Below are 24,679 nucleotides of genomic sequence, written 5' to 3'. Positions count from 1 at the left end.
CTACTTCTGCTCCTATTTCTGATGTTCTTCTATTCTTATGTCATTCATTCATTCATTCATAGGCAGTCCCTCGAACGAGGATGACTTGTTTCCACGAGAGTTCACAGATGTTTCAATGAAGGACCCGATGTTCCAGTCCTGAACTCTAGTTGAGAGGGTGGAAGATGCCTGTGTGTGAATGTTTTTAATATGTGGTGACCGTTGCACACCAGCCACCATATGGGCTTGACAGAGCTAGGTCTTTATCCAGTGGCAAAGATTAACCAGGACGACTGGAGACCTGCTCTGCTGCACATACCTAGTGCACACACATATCGCAGTGTGGGCTGGCCCGTGCTGTCCCTGGGCCCTCTGCTCTTCTGGACCCCGTACCCTCATTTGCCGCACCTCCACCATGATGTTCCAGGGCCCGGTGCTCCAGCTCTATTTATAGCCCCAACCTGCGGTGGTGTTCTCACACAGGTCGGGGCGGCCCACCACTCCCCTACTAATGCACTCAATACATTAATCACTAGGTGTGGAAAAACTTACCGATATCAAGTCTAAAGAACTATCCGATTAGTAACTGAGCCATGACTGACCCCATTATTGAATTGAAGAGGACTTACTATAATTGAAAGGCTGCATCAGAGGGAGCAGCGTACCGTGGCATATCACTGCAGGAGGGCGACGGCTGTGAAGTCAGGTTGCTGATTGCAGTGCGGTCAGGCACAGCAGGAGGGGCAAAGGAGCGGCAAGAGTTTGTAGAAGGAAGTGACCAGGGCCCAGGAGAGGTGTGAGTCTAGGGCCCAGAAGGGGCAAGGGCCCAGGGGCAGCACGGTCACCACACGTTAAAAAAATCCATACACAGGCATCTTCCACCCTCCCAAGATGTAGTTCGGGATCTGGAATATTAGGTCCTTCATTGAAGCAGCTGTGAACTCATTCCTTTTTGGCGTGGAAGCAAGTTATCCTCGCTTCGAGGGACTGCTTATGATGATGATGTCAGCAGAGTTTACTAGAATAATACCAGCAATGAAAGACTTTATTTACTCTTAGAGACTAAAGAAACTGGGTTTTTTATCCTGAGAACAGAGATGGTTAAGGTGAGTTTTATAGAGGTGTTCAAAATAATGAAGGGGTTTGATAGAATAAATAAGGAGAAATTGTTTCCAGTGGCAGAATGGTCGGTAACCAGAGGATAGAGGTTTAGGGTAATTGGGAAAAGAAAGGCAACATTTTTTTATGTAACGAGTTGTTATGATCTGAAATGCACTCTCTAAAAGGATAGTGGAAGCAGATTGAATAATAACTTTCAAAAGGGAATTAGATAAATACTTGAAGTGGAAATATTTGCAGGGCTGTGGGGAAATAGCAGGGGGATGAGACTAATCGGATAACTCTTTCAAAGAGCTGAAACAGGCACGATGGGCCGAATGGCCTCCTTCTATGCTTTATCATTCTATGATTCTATAATTCAGATTATATATGAGGCCCTGACCCAATTCTGGGAGGAAGCTCACTTGAATAGTGAAGGCAGGCCAGCTGACACCTCCATTAGCTCATCAGCCACCCCAGCTCGAGGTGTTCCATCCAGAATTGTCTAAAGGCCCAAATATGCCGACGAAAAGACATTCTTGTTGGAACTCCTTTGCTCCCACTGGAGCCATTCCAACAAGGGAAGTTAATGGTCTCTTCGCCCTCTGGGATTGATTACTGCACTTTACCACAGATTTGGGGCCTTTAGAAGGCCTCAAAGGGGACTTATGCCCGGCTCCACTGGCACACTGGCATAGGCTCCACTAAGGCCTCAAAGTGCCCCCTTGATGTAAGGGTGTGGGGGCAGATCTGCTCTGATCACAATTTCAAGGTCCAGTCGGAATGTGACGGAATCCTACATTCCGGGCCCACCACCGTACGCAAATGTCACTTACACTGACTCCAGCATCGGGGCTTTGAGGCCTGCATTTTTTTTAAACTACTGATGCTGAAATCTGCTCTTTTGTGTTTACAAAATTTTTAATCAATTTTTTTGTCAAAAAATGAGAAGTCTTCTTACGTCGGTTTATTTCTGATTTATTTCGAGTATAGCTTAGATATCCTAAACTGAAAGACAGAAAAATACATAGCTCCCTTTTACCTAAAGCTTTGCACTGTTCCCATATTTGTGCACTCTGCTAATGTGACTGGCACTGTCTATATGTTCTGCTTTGCTTGTGAAGTCAGGCAGGAAGACATGAGCTTCTTCAGGATTTTGAAAGTCAGTATTGCACATTGAGAGGATGTGCTTGCTGCAGACATGAGGCTCAGGTTTCTTAACTAGGTGTCAAGTTCCTCTGTGGTGAGGTGTCCCATTGAAAGGTTTAGCTGAGAACTGAAAAATCAGCCCCCAGGTGTGCTTGGCAGATGCCTGTGTCCTGATTTTGAAAGTCTTCAAAGACTAGCAGAGATTGTCAACAGCAAGGTTATAGATCTCTTATCTAAATGGCTAGCTATTGCTAATGTATTGTTTGGGATCTGCAAAACAGCTACCCATCCCACATTTAAATCACCTTTCATTATCAATGGAACCACTCAGCATGGGGCAGCTCTGAAAGACTGTAAAAAGCAGCTATTCACTTGGCAGAAGGTGGATAGTGTGTTCCACAAGGATCAGTACTGGGACCCCTGTTGTTCACATTTTATATTAACGATTTAGACTTTGGAATCAAAAACACAATTTCTTAATTTGCAGATGACACCAAATTGGGGACAATAGTCAATACTATACAATACTGGAGGACATTAATAACCTTTGCTCTTCTTCAAAATAGTGCCATGGGATCTTTTACATCCACCTGAAAGGGAAGAGGTGGTCTCAGTTTAAAGTTTCATCTGAAAGATGGCACCTCCAACAATGCAGCACTCCCTCAGTACTACACTGGGAGTGTCAGCCTAGATTTTATGCTCAAGTCTCTGGAGTGGGACTTTGAACCCACAACCTTCTGACTCAGAGCGAGAGAGCTGCTTATAAGCCGTAGCTGACATCAATTGGTAGAAATATATCAGCCGCAGAGTTCACAACTGTTGAAGAAAATGGCTGAACGGCAAGCGATCAAAATCCAATTGTGCAGTGAACGACTGCACTTCCTGGCCCGGAAAGATTTCCAAGATAGGAGTTTCCTTTTCAACTGCCTTACTGACAGACAATTTCATTCCTCTACTGCAGGTACCCAAGGACTACAGTAACCATTAACCTACGATCCCACAACCTAGCTCCAGTGCCAAAGAAGTTTCATGACCTCAGACCAGTGGTCAAGGTCAGTGAATGCATCTTCAAAAGCTGTCTCCGACCAACTGCACCACTAGCCTCACATACTACTCATTACATGACCCCCACCCCCTAATCATTAACCTACTGTATTAACATTATCTGTATTAAACATGAGGCACATATCCCATTCCTAACTTCACCTCACACCCTTGGAGGAGACGGTGCTGGCCATTCTTGGCAGGGGTATTGCTGCGCCCTTGGACAGCGGTGGGGCTGAAAGAATACAAGATGCTGGTATCCTCATACATTATCCTCCTCCTCACATTCCACTTCTCCTTCATCCCAAAATCTCTTCTGATTTACAAGGTGCGCATGATACAAACATGCAACACTTGCTCTCCTACCCTTCCCTCACCACAACTCTACCCTTGTTTCTTCCTCATTTCAGACACCCAAGAAATCCAGCCTGCCCAGCCACTGGGAGAAGAAGAAAGACGAAGAAGGAAGACCATTCCTCCATTTGAAACTCCCAGGCACCAGCTCCTCAAGATCGTCCTGCAAAGCTATTGGCAGTGACCCCACTGAAAGTCAGCAGCCTTCCACCAGCCATGCTGCAGCCACTGGGGTAGCATTGCATTACATCACTAGGATGCAAGACAGTCACTAAGGGAATGCACAAGGGTGATTAGTTGAATTCTTGAAGTCATATTGGAAGCATATATGAGTAAAGTTAGATTGGAAAGTTTGCTTTGTGGTGGCTTTTATTTCAGCATTCAGCCAAGAAGACGCTTTGATGGTCAGTAACAGAGGGAAGGTAAGGTGTGGGACAAATGTTAAAAGGGGAATTGGGGTTGTGGTCACTGGTACCGAAGGTGTATATCCCAGCCAGAAAAGGGCTGGTAGGGTTGCATCCTTCCTTCCGCCTCCTCCTCTTTTGCTTACTCCTCTTCTGCTTCCTCCTCTTCGCTCTGCTCCATTTCCATGTGCCAAATATTGCGAATGCTGGAAATCTGAAATAAAAGCAGAAAATGCTGGAACTACTCAGCAGGTCAGGCCTGAGACGTTAACTCTGTTTCTCTCTCCACAGATGCTGCCTGACCTTTTGAGTATTTCCAGCATTTTCTGTCCTCAGAGGCCTCCTTTACCATCCAAAGCCTTGTCAATGTCCAGCAGCACTCTCTGCACTCCCTGCACACTAACAACATTTTAACATTTATTGCATCAATAAAATATTAAAAAAACAGTCCAAAAACTGAAGTTCAAACTTACCTAAGAGATGTCTATGTCCCTTTAAGAAGTGCTGACAGATTCTCTGGAGGACTGCTTCATGCATGCTTTTTTGTGCATGCTTAGGACACAACGTAATGGAGAGCGAAAACATCCAAATTAGCAACCGTGATGTCAAATCAGGCATTGCACGCCGATTGACGTCATGGTCTGCTTATTTAAATTGGTGACGTCAACAGCAGCACTATGACCCTTACCAAAATGGCGGCCGCCATGTCCCACGTCGAAAGTGGGCAGAAACAAGGCAGCAGCTATTTTTCTACAAAACCAGCCTTAATGGCCGATGTTACAGCATTAATTTCGAGGCCCCAAAGTTTTAACAAAGAAAGAAAGATTTGCATTTATAGAGCATGTCCCAAAGCAATTTTGAAGTGCAGTCACTAGGAACATAGGAACAGGAATAAACCATTTAGTCCCTTCAGCTTGTTCTGCCATTCAATGAGATCATGGTTCGTGTCGTAACTCCATAGAATTAGAGAATCATATAATGGTTACAGCACAGAAGGAGGCCATTCAGCCCATTGAGCCCATGCTGACTCTCTGCAAGAGCACTTTAGTTAGTCTCACTCCGCCGCCCTTACCCCATAGCCCTGCAAATTTTTTTCCTTCAGGTACTTATCCAACTCTCTTTTGAAAGCCACAATTGAATCTGCCTGCACCACCCTCGCAGGCAGCGCATTCCTGATCCTAACCACTTGCTGCATAAAAATGTTTTTCTTCATGTCTCCTTTTGGTTCTTCTGCCAATTACCTTAAATCTATGTCCTCTGGTTCTTGACCCTTCTGCCAATGGGAAAATTCTCTCCATCTACTCTGTCTAGACCCTTCATGACTTTGAACACCTCTATCAAATCTCCTCTCAACCTTCTCTGCTCTAAGGAGAACTGTCATGTATTCAACCAGCATTGTAACCCATGTATAAACTGACAAGTTGTACACTGTGAGAACAATGACCACTAGGTGGTGAACTTTTGGGAGACACTCCTAACCTGGACCTTCAGGTATAAAAGGGGAAGCTCCACCCACCTTCATCACTTGAGTACTATGAAATAAAGGACAGGTCACAGACTGACCTTCTCTCAAGCATGGGCCTCATGTGCATTTATACTGTATAGTAAGGACGTATCAATGACGACGAGAAACTGGGATTTAAACCACGCGAGCATGGCCACTAGCAGAACAGACGAGAGGTACTGTGATAAGGAATGGTTGGGACAGAGAATCAACATTGTTAAAGCAGCACGTAGTTCTCCAGGCAGACAAGGGCAATTGGGCATGCCCTAACAAGTAGTCGAGCCCAGAGGGGGAGTTTGACAGAGACAATGGCTAGCTGAACAGCGATTCATGCCATTGCAAGGGACAATGCAGCCAGTAATGGGGCCATCAACACCTGTTAATGGTACACTTAAGGACAGTCACAGAGGCAGTCAGAGACGATCGACTGGCAAGGGACCTTTTGTTTCCAACAACAGCTCATGTTGGAAGCGTGGAGGCACACACTCAGCCGGAGTTTGCAGAGATGAGCAAAATACCTGCAGAAATTGCAGAAATGAACGCTGGGGGAAATTGCTGGAAGCTGAAGTTCAGCGAGTTCATGTGGAGCACATATACAGTTCACACACCAGGACGCCACCTATAATGATGAAAGTGCTCCTCAATGGCATCCCAGTATCAATGGAGCTAGACACGGGGCCAGCCAGTCCCTGATGAGTATCAAACAGTTCGAAATGTTGTGGGTGTCCAAGGCCAGGAGGCCAAAATTATTGCCGATTGACGCACAGCTACGGACTTACACAAAGGAGATCATTCCGATGCTAGGCAGCGCCACAGTAGTCGTGACCCACAAAGATTCGGAGAACAGGTTGCCACTCTGGATTGTCCCGGGGGACGATCCCGCACTACTGGGGAGGAGTTGGCTTGCTGTCATGAACTGGAAATGGGGCGATGTCAATGCAATTTCCTCTGTGGAGCGAGTATCATGCTCACAGATCCTGGACAAATTTGACTCACTGTTTCAACCCGGCATTGGCACTTTCATGGGGGCCACGGTAGTGATTCACATAAACCCGGATGCCAGACCAATACACCACAAGGCCTGAGTGGTGCCATACGTGATGTGGGAAAAGCTAGAAGGCGAATTGGACCGCCTGCTAAGGGAAGGCATCATCTCGCCAGTCGAATTCAGTGACTGGGCGAGCCCGATTGTGCCGGTGCTCAAGGCGGATGGGTCGGTCAGGATATGTGGTGATTACAAGGCCACCATCAATCGGGTATCACTCCAAGACCAGTACCCGCTACCGAGAGCGGAGGACCTCTTTGCGATGCTATCCGGTGGCAAACCTTTTTCAAAATTGGACCTGATCTCAGCTTACATGACCCAGGAGCTGGCGAGTGAGTCGAAGAAGCTGACCACCATCACAGCACACAAGGGGTTGTTTGAGTACAACAGATGTCCATTCGGGATTCGCTCAGCCGCTGCGATCTTTCACCGAAATATGGAAAGCCTCCTCAAGTCGATTCCAGGGACGGTGGTTTTTCAAGACGACATCCTCATCATGGGTGCGATACTGAAGAACACCTCCACAACCTGGAGGAGGTGCTACGCAGACTGGATCAAGTAGGGCTGCGACTGAAAAAGGCGAAGTGCGTCTTCCTAGCTCCAGAGGTAGAATTCCTGGGGATGAGGGTAGCAGTAGACGGGATCAGCCCTACTGCATCCAAGACGGAAGCGATCCAGAGAGCACCCAGACCCCATAATACGACGGAGCTGCGTTCGTTCCTGGGGCTCCTGAACTATTTTGGTAACTTTCTTCCCAAATTGAGCACGCTGCTAGAGCCGCTACACATGCTCCTACGCAAAGGTCGCGAATGGGTCTGGGGGGACAGCCAGGAAAGGGCTTTTAATAGAGCACGCAATTTGTTATTTTCCAACAATCTGTTAACCCTATATGACCCATGTAAGAAACTTGTGTTAACGTGCGATGCGTCGTCCTATGATGTCGGGTGTGTGTTGCAGCATGTCAATGCCAAGGGTCAGTTACAGCCAGTAGCTTATGCCTCCAGAAGTCTGTCCCAGGCAGAAAGGGGCTACGGGACGGTAGAACAGGAGGCACTTGCGTGTGTATATGCGGTAAAGAAAATGCACCAGTACCTGTTTGGCAGGAAATTTGAGCTGGAGACAGATCACAAACCCCTAACGTCCCTTTTGGCCGACAACAAAGCCATAAATACAAACTCATCGGCCCGCATACAGAGGTGGGCACTCACGTTAGCCGCCTATGACTATACAATTCGGCACAGACCGGGCACCGAAAACTGTGCCGATGCACTCAGCAGGCTCCCACTAGCCACCACTGAGGGGGCTACCGAGCATGCTGATGAGATGGTCATGGCTGTTGAAGCTTTCGGAAGTGAAGGCTCACCCGTGACAGCCTGTCAGATCAAAGTCTGGAGAAATAGAGACCCGCTATTGTCTTTAGTCAAGAAATGTGTCCTGAATGGGGACTGGGCAGCCATGTACGGGGCATGCCCTGAGGAATTTAAACCATTTCACAGGCGCAGGGATGAATTCTCGATTCAGGCCGAGGGAGGCAACATACCATCCTGGAATCACATACGCGGCCGGAGAAACTCCTGTCGGTTCGCCTAACTATTGAATCCCCTATCACTATTGCTTTCCCAATCTTCCTCCTCCACCCCCCGTACAACTAAGGCACTCGTGGTGCCGAGACCTTGGCTCTGGTTGTATTCCATAGGGAAATAATCGCCCTCATCACTCAGGGGACTCCTACACCACTTGCCTAGTCCTTCTCTGTCTGACGGTCACCTACTCCCTCTCTGCCTGCACACTCTTATGCTATGGGGTGGACACCTCCTGATACCTGGCTCTGAGTCTCACAGATGCACCGCAGTGATGCCAGCTGCTGCTCAAGCTCTGAAACCTGGAGTTGAAGCTCCTCCAGCTGACGACACTTCGTGGTTGTCCAGGGCACCTGAAGTATCCTGGAGTTCTCACATGGCACAAGATGTGCATTCCATGGGACTGAGGTGCCCTGCCATGCCTCTATTTAATAGACTATTAACTAACTTAACAGAAATAAATTCAAGGCATTAAAGAAAAACAGTCACCAGCTACTCATGAAATAGCTCCTTCCCTTGAGCTGTCGACGTTTTAGGTTTTTTTACGTGGCTCCCTGACGCTCACACTCTCTCCGGGCTCTTGGGCCTACCTTTATCTCTGGCCGCTTCTCTCGTTCTCCCGCAGGTCCGCTCTCGGGCCTATTAACTTAGCATTCTTGGGGGCTACACTCCTCCTTTTCAATTAGACATCTCAACCGCCAGCCTCCTCTCCACCAATTCCTGCTCTTACCAAATTCCTCCACTCTACTTATGAGCCACTACGATTGCGTTCACCTAGCCTTGTTTCCAAGCTCTGTGCTTTTGCAAACTTGTGCCTAACCTTTTGAGAGTCACCACTGCTTAATCAGCTTCTAGCTCACAACTCTTTTAAATACCGGTGATTTGCCAATTGAATTCAATCATGTGCCACCTTGTTAAAGGGGCACAACCACTAGAACCTTTAAATTAACCAAAAAACATTTAAAGGAACCTTAATAAATCAAATTAAAATCCACATGCCCCATCTCCAGGGACACCCGGGTGCAAACATAGGAAGAGAGGCAGGCAGTCGGGCCAAACAACGCCCTCGACCGGCCGCTGCCTGGACCTGTTTAATGGCCACCTTGGCCAGGCCCAAGAACAGTCCTACGAGGAGGAGGTCCTCCGACCTGCTCGCACCCCCACCCCCTCCGCCGCCCCCTCCCCCCCCCCACACACCGGGTGCCCAAAGATCAGTTAATGAAGTGTAACCACAAATCAAAGAGCAGCCCTTTCAAATAGTGGAATATAAGAACATCAGAATTAGGAGCAGGAGCAGGCCATTCAGTCCTTCGAGCCTGCTCCACCATTCACTGAGATCATGGCTGATCTTCTACTTCAACTCCACTTCCCTGCACTACCCCCATATCCCTTGATTCCCTTAATATCCAAAAATCTATCGACCTCTGTCTTGAATATAATCTAAGACTGAGCCTCCACAGCCCTCTTGGTAGAGAATTCTAAAGATTCACCACCCTCTGAGTGAAGAAGTTTCTCCTCATCTCAGTCCTAAATCGCCAACCCCTTATTCTGAGACTGTGACTCCTGGTTCTAGACTTCTGAGCTAGAGGAAACATTCTTCCTGCATCTACCCATTAAGCCCTGTAAGAATTTTATATGTTTCAATGACATCACACCTCTCATTCTTCTAAACTCTAGAGGATATAGACCTAGTCTACTCAATCTCTCCTCATAGGACAATCCACCCCATCCCAGGAATCAGTCTGGTGAATCTTTGTTGCACTCCCTCAATGACAAGTATATCCTTCCTTAGGTAAGGAGACCAAAACTGTGCACAATACTCCAGGTGCGGTCTCACCAGGGCCCTATATAATTGCAGTGAGACGTCTTTACTCTTATACTCAAATCCTCTTGTAATAAAGGCCAACATACCATTTGCTTCCCTCATTGCTTGCTGTACCTGCATGTTAATTTTCAGTGATTCGTGTACAAGGACACCCAGGTCCCTCTGAACACCAACATTTCCCAATCTCTCACCATTTAAAAAAACTCTGCTTTTCTAGTTTTCCTATCAAACTTAAAAACTTCACATTTCTACACATTATATTGCATTACATGCCATGTTCGTGCCCACTCACTTAGCTTTCAGTCCCATTAATTTCTCCAGTACTATTTTTTTACAAATACTAATTTCTTTCAGTTCCTCATTTTCATTAGACCCTTGGTACTCCACTATTTCCGGGAGGTTTTTCATGTCCTCTTCCGTGAAGACGGCACAAAGGGGCCGAAATTTACCTTCGCCTGAAATGGGTGGGATGAGGTCGACTCTTGAGGTAAATTCAGCTCTTTTTCATTTTTTTCCCAGCAGACCGGAAGTTGGTCATAATGGGGGCGGAAGTGGAGCGGTAAGTACTGTAGAGGGGCGGAAGTGGCGGCGGAATGGAATCTCCGCCGCTGTCAGTCAGCAGCGGAGCGGAGATAACGTCACGATGCGTGTGCGACACCACGCTCTCCCCTTCACTTAAAGGGAGAGCCTTCAGTATTTAGAAACTTCGGTCCACTGGGCTACCAGAGGGAGTTTTGACCGGGTTAGCAGCCTAGCAGCCAAGAGGGATTGTCAGGTTGCCTGTTGGCTGCCCGACCGAACCCGGGAGCATAATTGTCGTCCCAACCTGGCAGTCAGCCGACAAAAAATAGCGGCTGCAGCAGTGCGCCCTCCCCTTGAAGGGCTGCTATGCTGCCGTGGCTCATAGAGTGAAAGCAAGGTGCAAGCGGCGGATTACAGATTTTTGGACCTAAATTTCGTGGGAGGTGTGATGAAGGTGCGGGAGATCGGCGGTGTGCCTTTTGATGACGTACTAAGGATGGTCGGCAGCAGCAGGGTGGAAGTGGGGACCGCCAGAAAAATCCCCAAAGTGAATTTCGCTGGCGGTGTCTTTTGGACCGGAAGTTGGCTGCCACTCGACTCCGCCACCTGACCGCTGCTTTCTGGCGGTAAGTGGCTTTTTTGGAAGATGAATTTCGGCCTCAAAGTATTTGTTTAACTTCTCTGCCATTTCCTTATTCCCCATTATAATGTCTCCTGTCTCAGCCAGTAGGGGGCCCACATTTACTTTTGCTAATCTTTTCCTTTTCACATACCTATAGAAGCTTTCACAGCCTGTTTTTTATGTCTCTCGCTAGTTTACTCTCCCTTCTATTTTCCCTTTCTTTATCAATTTCTTGGTCCTCCTTTGCTAAATTCTAAAATGCTCCCAATCCTCAGGCTTACTGCTCTTTTACACTTCCTTCTCCCGCTTTTTCTCTTTTTCCCTCCCTTGTCAATATCTAACGTGTTGTAAGACTGCTGTGAAGCACCTTGGTATGTTTTACTAAAAGGCGCCATATAAATAACAGTTATTATTATTTATCTTTAACTTCTATTGTTAGCCACGGTTGGATCACTTTTCCTGTGGGGTTTTTGTGACTTAAAGGAATATATGTTTTGTTGTAAATGATGTATTAATTCTTTAACTGCTAGCCATTGCTTGTCTACCTTCATACCTTTTATTGTATTTTCCCAATCTACCTTAGCCAACTCTCCCCTCATACCTACGTAGTTTCCTTGGTTTAGATTTAAGACCCTAGTTTCGGAATTAACTAAATCACTTTCAAACTTAATGTAAAATTCTATCATATTATGATCACTCTTCCATAAGGGCCCTTTTACTACAATGTTATTAATTAACCCTTTCTCGTTGAACAATGCTAGATCTAAAATAGCCTGTTCTCTAGTTGGTTCCTCAACATACTGATCTAGAAAACCATCTTGTATACATTCATTGAATTCGTCGTCGACACTATTACTGCAAATTTTGTTTACCCAGTCACTACGTAGATTAAAGTCCCCTGAGACTATTGTATTACCTTTGTTACATGTACCTCTAATTTCATAACTTATACTGTGCCCTACATTACCATTACTGTTTGGGGCCTATAAACAACTCACAACAATTTTTTTTGCCCCTTGCTGTTTTTTAGCGCCACCCTGATTCTACTTCTTGATTTTCCGAGCTAAGATCCTTTCTCTCTACTGTCTTTATCCCATCCTTTATTATCAGGGCTACCCCTACTCCTTTTCCATTGTCTTCTAAAAGTAAAGTATCCTGGAATATTTAGTTCCCAACCGTAGTCACTTTGCAACCACGTATCATAATGGTTATTAGATCAAACCTATTCATTTCTATCTGCGCTATTAATTCATCTATTTTGTTGTGATATAGTGCCTTTAGCTCTGACCTTTGTCTATTTTTCCCTGATGTCACCTTAGTCAGTAATGCCACATTACCTTTGTTACTCTCTCTGGCCCTTCCTGACCCACTATCTTTACCCTAAACTCTGCTCTGCTCTGCCGCATCCTCTCACACTCAACAAAAACGTAGAACACGGACTCCTTCGGGCCGCAGGATTGCAGGCGGCCTGGAAGTCCGTGAATCGACTTAAAAACTTACTGCATGGGACTGCCCTGTGCAACACCCTCCAGGCCATGTCCCCAATAGATAAAGGGAGGACTCCCGCATAGAGACCCCTCCATTGGGGACCTCTGCCTCCTCCAGACGGGAAGATGGTGCATCAAGGATTGTCCGGATGGTAGATGAGGATGGCAAAATGGAGGACATGTAAGAGCAGCCCATACAGGAATCCCCTCCGTGCAGAATGGAAAGACACGGAAGGGAATTCCTGGAGGCGGCTCAAATCGTGAGGCGCTGGTTCCCGAAGGAGGTTTCTGGGCTTGGCGCTGATGAGGAATTCCGTCCGAACGGGAACAGTTCTGACAAGATCGCCTGACGTGCTTGAGCCTCCTCGACACACCTAGTGGAGACATTGCCACTTTTAGCGACTCGATGGCTTTGGCCGCGAGCCGGATGTCAGCCCAGGACAGGCACTGCACCAGCTTCTCTGGCGTCATACAACCCGCTCCACCACCATCAAGTAGATCCCTGACTCTGGTCACCTTGCCAGACACAGCCCTGCCCTTCATCAGCCACATGAACCTGCGGTCATAGAGGTGCGGATTCCTGAGCAGCGGCACCCAAAGGATAGCCGCCACTCCTGATGGGGGAGAACTGCGTCTGCAGGCAACCTTGTTCCAGACCCTGATCAGTTCCTGGTAGAAGACAAGCAGCCCCTGCAAGGAAGCCCAGACACCCACAGGTTTACAAACAGGAGCTGTGTTTCATAGTTGAGGTCGTGCAGCTGGCGGAAGAAAGACGTCGCAAGTGCACACCACCTGGGAGGATCCTCGATGTACAGGTATCTCAGCAGGGTCTGGAGATGGAAAGTCGCAGCCTGAGTACATACGCATACCTGTGCCTGACCGCCCTCCCTAAGTAGGAGGCTCAGAACCGCAGCAAAGACCCAGTGTTTCCTTTTGTCCCAGAAGAAGTCGATGAGCTTCTTCTGTATCTTGGTGACAAATACAGGGGGAGGGGTCAAAGTGACCAACCGGTACCACAGCATAGCGGCCACCAGCTGGTTTATGACCAGCACGCAACCCCTGTAGGACAGCACTCGGAGCAGTCCTGTCCAGCGCCCTATGCGAGTGGCGATTTTGGTCTCCAGCTCATACCAGTTCACTGGCCAGGCTTCCTCGGCAGGGCTAAGGTAGACTCCCGGGTAGAGGAGATGAGTGGTACTCCAGGCAAAAGGTCTGAGCTCCTCCGGCAGGGGGTCCACCCATCATTGACTCACCAGGGGCCCGGAACATTTCTCCCAGTTGATCTTGGAGATCACGGCCGAGTAGACCCTGCTGGCACTCGTGCATCCTCCGCAAGTCAACCGGATCTGTGACCATGAGGAGCACATCATCGGCACAAGCCAAGAGGATGCCCTCCACACCCAGCCCTTGCAGAGCCAGTCCCATCAACCTCTTCCGCAAGAGGTGCAAGAAAGGCTCCACTCAGATGGCATATAACTGGCCGGACATGGGGCATCCCTGGCGCACCCGCTCCAGAAGTGAAGAGGCGTCATCAAGACCCATTAACCTTAATCAAACACTACGCAGCAGTGTACAGAAATCGGATCCGGGCGACGAAATGCATCCTGAATCCGAATGCGCGCAGATCCCAAAGAGATATTCGTGGTCCACCCTGTCGAACCCATTTTCCTGGTTTAGGGACAGGAAAGTGAGCGACAGACTAGCCCTCTGGGAATGGTGAATCCGGGCCAGATGGATGTTATCATGGATAGTTCAGCCCGGGACCGTGTAGGACTGGTCGGGGTGGATCTTGTGGTCCAGCACGGTGCCAAGCTGAGCAAACATGGTCCTGTCAAAAATCTGTGCTGAGGAGGGAGACCGGGCACCAGTTCTTAAGCAGACGGAGATTGCCCCTCTTTGGCAGCAGGACAATGACTGCCCTGTGCCAAGAGAGGGGCATCTCCCCGGACCCGCGCCTTGTCGCCCCCCCATGACGTCTCAGAATGCCCTGTGGAACTCCATGGTCAGCCCGCCCAGACCCAGGGACTTGCCCCTCGAGAGCTGGCCAAGCACACCAGTCAGCTCTGCCAGGCTTAGCGAAGCATCCAGTTGTTCGGCGCCACCTCGGCCGACCTTTGGCAGGTCATCCCACAAAACTCTGCGCGCATCCTCATTGGACGGATCTGGAGAGAACAGAGCGTCGTAATAGGCCAGGACACCAGCACTGATGACCTCCGGACCCGAGAGCAGAGATCCGTCGTCGGCCAGCAGCCCCAAGAGCTGCTTAAGGATACCCCATCTTTTTTCCAGTGAGTAGAAGAAGGGGGAACTGCGATCAAGGTCCCAGAGAAACCAAATCCGCGACCTCACATACGCCTCAGGATCTGATGAGTTGCAGGTCCTTCAGCGCGCCTTTCTTTTCGTAAACCTTCCGCAGGGCCGGGTCTTTGCCGACTTGACTGAGGCAGAACTCGAGGTCGAACATCTCCTTCTCCAACAGCCTCCTGCCTCTTGGTCGTCGCATTCGTGTACTCCTGACAGAAGAGACGGACATGAGCCTTGTCCACGTCCTACCATCGGCTTAAGGAGGGGAAGCCCCCCTGCTTCCTTCTCCAGTCAGCCTAGAACCGACGGAGTGAATCCTAGAACCGCTCGTCCTCCAGCAGCAGGTAGTTAAAGTGCCAGTACATGGACCAACCCCCCGCCCCGACCCCCGCGCGGGCAAAGCGGAGCGAGCTCTGCCCACACCAGGTGGTGGTCCGAGCACGGCACCGGCCGCATGGAAGTCACCAGAACGCAGGAGACGTACGCCTGGGAAATGTAAAGGCAGTCGATTCTGACCTTCCTCCTCCAGACCTCACCCAAGTGAAGATGCTGGAGTCGGGATGGAGATTTCACCAGATGTCCACCAAGTCAAAGGACCCGACCAGGTCCCTCAACTTCTCCATCGCTATCATGCTGTGTAGGGCACTGGAGCGGTACCTCGCTGTCAGGGTGCAGTTGAAATCTCCCCTACCTATAATTCACTCGCCAATGTAGACAGAGCCTAAAAGAGTGGACACTTCTTCAAAGAAGTGCACTTACTGCGCACCAGGCTGGGGGGGCGTATATGTTCACTAGATGGAGCGACACATCCCCCAGGTATAGAGTAAGCAGCCTGGCACAGACTCCTAGAACCCCAAGATCTCCGTCTGAAATTGTGGGGCCAGCAATATAGTCACCTCGCAAGAAGTGGTGGCGAGGTAGCTCATACGGACCTCTCCTTGTCATTCCGGGAGCCAAGTAGCCTCGTCTCCTGGAACAGTGTGGGTTTCCTGCAGGAAGCGCACTGCATACTTCCCTTCTTTTAGGATTCAGCAGTTATTAAATCTGCGGTGCATCTCTCTGCTGCCGTTGATGTTGAGGCTGGTTATGGTTATCTTCATGACAAGAGCACAGTGAAATCTCAAGTTATCGACTGTGGGAAGGGAGTGGAGTCATGCGTTATTCTTCACTCCCTCATCAGCCCAGTGAGGAACATCTTGAATTGCCGCAGCTTGCTGTTGTGTTCCGAACAAAGATGAGGCTGCACAAAGGGAAATTAAAGTAACAGTGACCTCAGTCTTTAATAAGACACTCCAGAGTGAGGAACAGGCCTTAGGGGCTGGCTTATATACAGTGCTCCCAAGGGATGCTGGGCTCCCAAGGGATGCTGGGATCCCTTGGGACTTCAGGGGATGAGCTCCCTGGTGGCGGAACATGGGAGTGCATGCTTTACAGATACACAACATCACTTCCCCCCCAAAGTCAAAGTGAAAACTATTTACAAGTTGAGGCGATCGGGAGCCTTTCTTTCCCTGGTGGACCGCCTCGGTACAAATGTCTGTTCTGGTGCGTTGGCTGTGCCCTCGCTGGGCTGGCGTGTTGTTGACCCTGCAGGGCTGCGAGGGGAGCCTGGCCTTGCTGGGCTGTTCGGCGTGATGGGTTCGATTTCCTGGTCTGGCGTGGTGTCGTTGATCCTTTGCATGTGTGTTGTGGGTTTGAAAAAGGTGGTGTCTGCTGTGGATTGTTCAGTGCAGTCTGTAAACCACAGCCTCGTTTGGTCCAGGTGCTTTCTGCAAATTTGTCCATTGTCTAGTTTGACTACAAACACCCTATTCCCTTCTTTAGCTATCACCGTGCCCGCGATCCACTTGGGACCATGTCCATAGTTTAGCACATACACACGGTCATTCAGGTCAATTTCCCGTGACACAGTGGCACGACCATCGTTTACATTTTGTTGCTGCCGCCTGTTCTCTACCTGATCATGCAGGTTGGGGTGAACCAGCGAAAGTCTGGTTTTAAGTGTCCTTTTCATGAGTAGCTCAGCCGGCGGCACCCCTGTGAGCAAGTGGGGTCTCGTGCGGTAGCTGAGCAGTACTCGGGACAGGCGGGTTTCGAGTAAGCCTTCTGTGACTCGTTTAAGGCTCTGTTTGATGATTTGTACTGCCCGCTCTGCCTGCCCATTGGAGGCTGGTTTAAATGGGGCCGAGGTGACATGTTTGATCCCATTGCGGGTCATGAATTCTTTAAATTCGGCACTGGTGAGGCATGGCCCGTTGTCACTGACCAGTATGTCAGGCAGGCCGTGGGTGGCAAACATGGCCCTCAGGCTTTCAATGGTGGCGGTGGTTGTACTTCCCGACATTATTTCACATTCAATCCATTTTGAAAAAGTATCCACCACCACCAGGAACATTTTACCGAGAAACAGGCCCGCGTAGTCGACATGGATCCTCGACCATGGTCTAGAGGGCCAGGACCACAAACTTAGTGGTGCCTCTCTGGGCGCGTTGCTCAACTGAGCACACACGCTACATTGCCGTACACAGGACTCTAAGTCAGAGTCGATACCGGGCCACCACACGTGGGATCTGGCTATCGCTTTCATCATTACAAACCCAGTTGTGTGCTGTGGAGATCTGAGATGAATGTCTTCCCACCCTTTTTTGGTGGCACTATGCGGTTACCCCACAATAGGCAGTCTGCCGGAATGGACAGCTCCTCCTTTCGCCGCTGGAACGGCTTGATAGGCTCTTGCATTTCAACGGGGATGCTGGCCCAGCTCCCATGCAGTACACAGTTTTTTACTAGGGACAGCAGAGGATCTTGGCTGGTCCAAGTCCTAATCTGGCCGTCCGTGACAGGTGATTTATCATTTTCAAACGTTTCCATGACCATCAACAAGTCTGCGGGCTGCGCCATTTCCACCCCCGTGGTGGGCAATGGTAGCCGACTGAGAGCATCCGCACAGTTCTCGGCTCCTGGTCTGTGGCAGATGGTATAGTTATACGCTGATAGCGCGAGTGCCCACCTTTGTATTTATCCCCTTGTTTTCAGCGAACAGGGATGTGAGGGGCTTGTGATCGGTTTCCAGCTCAAATTTAAGGCCAAACAGGTACGATGCATTTTCTTTACCCTGAACACACACGCTAATGCCTCTTTCTAAATCATGCTGTAGACCCTCTCGGCCTTAGACGAGCTCCTGGAAGCTAGGCGACAGGTTGCAACTTCCCCGCAACGTTAGCTTGTTGTAATACACACCCGACTCCGTACGTCGACGCGTCACATGTTAGCACAAGTCTTTTACACGGATTATACAATACAAGCAACTTGTTGGAGCATAAAATGTTTCTGGCTTTCTCAAAAGCAATTACTTGGTTTTTTTCCCCATACCCAGTTCTCACCTTTGCGCAATAACACATGTAGGGGCTCTAAAAGGGTGCTTAACCCTGGTAGGAAGTTACCAAAATATTTGAGGAGTCCCAGGAGCGACCGCAGCTCCGCGACGTTCTGTGGCCTGGGCGCGTTCCTGATAGCCTCTGAATTGACGTCTGTGGGCCAAATGTCGTCCGCCGCGATCTTTCTCCCCAAAAATTCCACTTCTGTTGCCATGAAGACGCATTTCGACCTCTTCAGCCGCAACCCTATGCGATCCAGTTTTTGTAGGTGCTCGGCGGTGTCCCGACCCGTGACCAATATGTCGTCCTGAAAGACCACCGTGTGTGGTATCGACTTGAGTAGGCTCTCCATGTTTCTCTGTAAATCGCTGCAGCCGACCGAATTCCAAACGGGCATCTGTTGTAGATGAACAGTCCCTTGTGCGTGCTGATGCAGGTGAGGCCCTTGAAAGACTCCTCCAGCTCCTGCGTCATGTAGGCCGAAGTCAGGTTGAGCTTGGTGAACGTCTTGCCTCGCAAATAGGTCGTCTGCCTTAGGCAATGGGTATTGGTCCTGTAGCGAGAAACGATTAATAGTTACTTTATAATTGCCGCAAATCCTGACCGTGCCATCACTTTTGAGTACTGGAACAATCGGGCTGGCCCACTCGCTGAAATCCATTGGGGAGATGATGCCCTTGCGTTGCAGCCTGCCCAACTCGATTTCCACTTTCTCCCTCCTCATGTGAGGTACCGCTCGCGCCTTGTGGTGAATGGGTCGTGCCTCTGGGACCAAGTGGATCCGCACCTTCACCCCGGAAAAGTTTCCAATGCCTGGCTCAAAAAGGGAAGGAAATTTGTTAAAAACCTGGGTACATGAGGCCTCATCGACATGTAATAGCGCTCGTATGTCATTCCAGTTCCAGCGGATTTTGCCCAGCCAGCTCCTTCCAAGCAGTGTGAGGCCATCGCCCGGGACAATCCAGAGGGGCAGTTCGTGCACCATGCCCTCATAGGTGACCTTGACCATGGCGCTGCCCAGGACAGTGATAAGCTCTTTGGTGTACGTTCTCAGTTTCATGTGGATTGGGCTCAGGGCTGGTCTGAATGCCTTGTTGCACCACAGTCTCTCAAACATCTTTTTACTCATGATGGATTGGCTAGCGCCAGTGTCCAGCTCCATGGCTACGGGTAAGCCATTCAAATTTACGTTTAGCATTATAGGTGGACATTTCATCGAAAATGTGTGCACCCGTGTACTTCAGCATCTGCCTCCTCTCTCTGAGGCTTGAAATTGCTTTGATCCACCATGGACTGATCTCCCTCTGCCACGTGGTGGTTAGCAAGTTTTGCAGAGCCTGCAGCTCGTTTGCAAGCTCGTTGGAGGTGCCCCATTGTTCCACAGCTCTTGCAAACATACCCTTTGAAGCGGCTTGAATAGGCTGAATGGAAGCCTCCACAATGCCAATAAGGTATGAATTGCCTTGCATTCATCCTTTGTTGGGGACTCTGAGTCATCTGGGTCACCTGAGGCCTGCTGACAGTTGCAGACTCATGGGTTCTGCTCGCAAACACAGTTGCAGTTAATTTATGAACCTTGCTAGCACTTGTGTGCTGAGAGATTTGTTTAGTGTTATCACTAGTGGACATAAACCCTTGTGCTATCGCAATGGCCTTACTGAGGGTCAGTGTCTCTACAGTCAAAAGTTTTCGTAGGATGGTCTCGTGGCCAATGCCCAGTGCAAAAAAGTCTCTGAGCATTTGCTCCAGGTAGCATCAAACTCACATTGTCCTGCAAGTCGCCTTAGCTCGGCGACATAGCTCACCACTTCCTGACCTTCAGATCGCTGGCACGTGTAGAACCGATACCTCGCCATCAGCATGCTCTCCCTCGGGTTAAGATGCTCCCGAACCAGTGTACACAGCTCCTCATACCACTTATCTGTGGGTTTCACCGGAGCCAGAAGATTCTTCATGAGGCAGTGCCCCACAGACCGCGAGGAGGACCGCTCTCCTTTTTGCAGCGCTTCCTTCTCCATCCAGCTTGTTGGCTACAAAGTACTGGTCTAGCCGTTCGACATAGGGTTCCCAGTCCTCACCTCCGAGAACTTCTCCAGGATGCCCACAGTTTGCTGCATCTTTGCGTTAGATTCGTATTCTCATCGCCAGTTGTTGTGTTCCTAACACAGATGTGGCTGCACACAGGGAGGTTAAAGTAACAGTGACCTCAGTCTTCAATAAGACACTCCAGAATGAGGAATAGGCCTTAGGGGCCGGCTTATATACAGTGCTCCCAAGGGATGCTGGGATCCCTTGAGAATTCAGGGGATGAGCTCCCTTGTGGCAAAACATGGGAGTGCATGCTTTACAGATACACAACACTTGCGATGGCTCGCATCCTTGTCTGCGCCATGGTCTTGAAAGTGGTGCGGATGGACTTGATAAGCAGCGTCGGCTCTGACCACCTGTCGAGGCCCAGCTGGATTTTGTCTCGACAGTCCAGGCATCCAACAAAAATTCTCAGAGTTCCGCGACGGGGATAAGGGGAGACTCGGTAGGGGCCACAAGGGTATCCACCGCCTCGCTGACGATGGAGTCCAATTCGTCCACAGGGAGGTCGGAGGTCGTCGCCAGCGGCCGACCCGCCAACCACACAAGGTGAGGCAAACAGCTCGGCCACATCAGCCAGCCCTACCTCTGTCACGATCCCAGCCCCAGGCCCAGGGGTGTCAGGCCAGGAGGCAGCAGTGGTTTGGGGTCTCCCTCTGCCCCAGGGACCGGGCTGTGGAGAAAACCATTTCCAGCTCCTCCAACGTACCAGCCCCGTCGTCAGGGACAGAAACAGGGGGCCCTCCCCGCCACCACCCACCGACTCAGTGGGCGGGGTGTTTTTATTGAAATCTTCCTCCAGGTTGAGCAGTTTCTGGGAGATGTCGGGTTGTGACTGGGCTCAGCCTCATCAGCCTCACCCGCTTCAGCCCCTAGGACGTCTGGCCCGGCGACAAATGACGGCTGTGATAATATTGTATCAGTGGGTGGTTCCGCGCCCCCCACCCCACCCCCACACCCACGGGTAGGACTACTTCCCCATCCTCGGGATGCACAGACTAGACCGACGTAGCTGTCTCACCCTCCCGTGGGACGGGTGACTCCCGGCGACAAGCGCGTGCTGGTAACGGTCGGAGAGGGGAAGGTGCAGGACCCGCACCGGGTGTCAACTCCTCCTGCATGGAGGGACTGCTCTCCTCTCGGTCCTCCTCCACTTCTAAGGAGCAGCGCCTTCTTTTTAGTCTGGAGGGACTTCGAAGTAGGGAGAGCTCCATTTCTGTTGAGGCCTCTGCCTCTGCTCCCTCCTTCTGTTTCTCTTTCTCGGGCCCAAGCCTGACTGCGGATTGTAAATTCGCCGCAGGAGCGGGTGTGATCATGGGCTCGGGCATGGGATCCCTCGTGCTCACAGTCGCTAATATGGCGTTTGGGGCGAGCGTGGTTATGAGGCCGTTTGAGTTTTTGAGAGGACTTGCCTCGAGATGTTTCTTCTTTCGCCGCGCCTTCCTTCTGCTCGGATACTCTCCCTTCCCCCTGCGGAGACCACGATCGTATTGGTTTCCGCCATGGCCCGCGCATCCATTGGTTCTGACGCATGGACGGGAATGGGGGAGGAATGGCAGCAGCGCCAGCCTTGGCCACTTTAGGTGCTTTAGTGGCCTTAGAGGCAGGGTTGTTTTTACGAACGTGCCCCACCTCCTTACAGGCATGGCACCACACACCGTCTAACATTCAGAAGGCTGTCCCCTCGTTAAGCACACCCACCATATCCTCCCGCACCAGTTGAACGAAAAGCTGGCGCCGGAAGGAGAAGACATGACAGAGGCTGGCCTCCCTGAAGCCGAGCGGGAGAAGTGGAGCTCACCGGGAACAAAGTGTGAGATGTTTGAGATGACGATTCTCTGTCTGGTGACTTCAAGGGGATCCACAGGCAGGAAGGTCCTGCCCACCATGAGCCCCTTATTCAGGGCCAGGGACGCCGCCCGCTCTGACCCCAGGAAGAATACAGCCTTCCCGTACATTTTCGAGGCTGCTACGATGGCTGAGGGGCCAACAACCCCAGCCATGACTTCCACTCAAGCCTCGATTGTCATGTTGGGGTGAGTGTAGCTCTTCACCCCATGTTTTTTTGTTATTAGTTTAAGGATGATGGGGCACCAGGAGCAGCGTCAGCAGCTGTGGCTGTGGCTGTGGCTATCATGCCCGTAACTCTGATGGTGAGACTGCCCCTTTAATGGGTTCTGATGGTGAGACTGCCCCTTTAATGGGCTCTGATGGTGAGACTGCCCCTTTAATGGGCTCTGATGGTGAGACTCTCTTTCAACGGCAGATTAGCAGCTCTGGTCCTATCGAATTACAACGAGACACCCGCTCATTGTTTCCCTGAACAGCTAAAATCCGGATTACTGTAACCACGGTAACTGTGGCATTCTTCAACCTGATCTCCAATGACCCCGTTGGTGTTAAAGAGGACAGTATCTCCCAGATATTGGAGACTTGGCCTGGAGGGTGTTGCTCAGGGCAATCCCGGCAATCAGTTTTTAAGTCGATTCACGAAATTCCGGGCCGCCTGCATTTTCTGCGGCATGGGAGTCCCTGGCCAAAGACCACCCTAAGTGAAGGAACAGCATCCGGGAGGGCACTGAGCACCTTGAGTCTCGTCGCCGAGAGCATGCAGAAACCAAATGCAGACAGCAGAAGGAGCGTGCGGCAAACCAGACTCCCCACCCACCCTTTCCTTCAACCACTGTCTGTCCAATCTCTGACAGAAAGTGTAATTCCTGTATTGGACTGTACAGTCACCTGAGAACTCACTTTTAGAGTGGAAGCAAGTCTTCCTCGATTTCGAGGGACTGCCTATGACGATGATGATGATGATATGTGGAGAGTGAGAGGTTGCAGCCCCTCTTCCATTATTTGATGGGGCTGCTCCTCGATTTCTGGCTGCACTTCAGTCCCACGCTCCTGATCTTTGGGCATCCTGTGCGGAGGGGAGTGGGCAGGTCAGAGGGCCTCCTCATAGGACTGCTCCTGGGCCTGGCCAAGGTGACCATTAACCAGTCCAGGCAGTGGGCGGTCGACGGGGTGGTTCAGCCCAACTGCCTGCCTCTCTTTCACCGCTACATTTGCGCCAGGGTGTCCCTGGAGATGGAGCACACGATGTCCACCGGTACGCTCGCAGCCTTCCGCGTGAGGTGGGCGCTGGAGGGACTGGAGTGCATCATCACCCCTGAAAATAGAATTGTGATTTAATTTGTTAAGTTTCATTTAATTTTGCTTTTAAGTTGTAGTTTCTATATGTTGTGCCACTTTAAGAAGGCGAGCACATGCTACTTCCTAATTTCCATCCATCACTTGAATTAAACAAAAGTCAGCATCTCAACAACGACAACTTGTATTTGTATGGCATCCTTGGCGTGGTGAAACATCCCAAGGCGCTTCACAGGAGTATTATGAGACAAAAAATTTAACACCAAGCCGCATAAGTAGAAATTAGCGCAGGTGACCAAAAGCTTGGTCAAAGAGGTAGGTTTGAAGGAGGAAAGAGAGGTAGAGATGTTCCCGGAAGGAATTCCAGAGCTTAGGGCCCAGGCAACAGAAGGTATGGTTGAGCGATTACAATCAAGGATGATCAATAGGGCAAAATGAGATAAGTGCAGATATCTTGAGGGTGGGCGGGGGGGAGTGGTTTTGGAGCTGGTAGGGAGGGGCAAGGCCATGGAGGGATTTGAAAACAAGGATGAGAATTTTGAAATTGAGGCGTTGCTTAACCGAGCACAGGGCTGATGGGTGAGAACACCATCGCAGGTCGGGGCTATAAATAGAGCTGGAGAGCTGGGCACTGGAACATCATGGCAGAGGTATGGCGAATGAGGGTGCAGGGCCCAGAAGAGCCAAGGGCCCAAGGGCAGCACGGACCAGCCCACACTGCGATATGTGTGCACACAAGGTCCGTGCAGCAGAGCAGGTCTCCAGTCATCCTGGTTCAACCCTTGCCACTGGATAAAGGCCTAGGTCTGTCAAGCCCGTGTGGTGACTGACATGCAATGGTCACCACAATTTAAAAAAATTCATGCACAGGCATCTTCCACCCCCTCAACAGGAGTTCAGGACTGGAACATTGGGTCTTTCTGATACGTCCTTACGATACAGTATAAATGCACACGAGGCCCATGCTTGAGAGAAGGTCAGTCTGTGACTTGTCCTTTATTCCTTAGCACGCAAGTGATGGAAGTGGGTGGAGCTTCCCCTTTTATATCTGAAGGTCCAGGTTAGGAGTGTCTCCCACAAGTTCACCACCTTGTGGTCATTGTTCTCACAATGTACAACTTAGGTCAGATTATACATGGGTTACAATGCT

This window comes from Pristiophorus japonicus, chromosome 21, assembly GCF_044704955.1.
Source record: "Pristiophorus japonicus isolate sPriJap1 chromosome 21, sPriJap1.hap1, whole genome shotgun sequence".
NCBI classification, from domain to species: Eukaryota; Metazoa; Chordata; class Chondrichthyes; family Pristiophoridae; genus Pristiophorus; species Pristiophorus japonicus.
Note: the sequence above shows the minus strand (reverse complement) of the source record.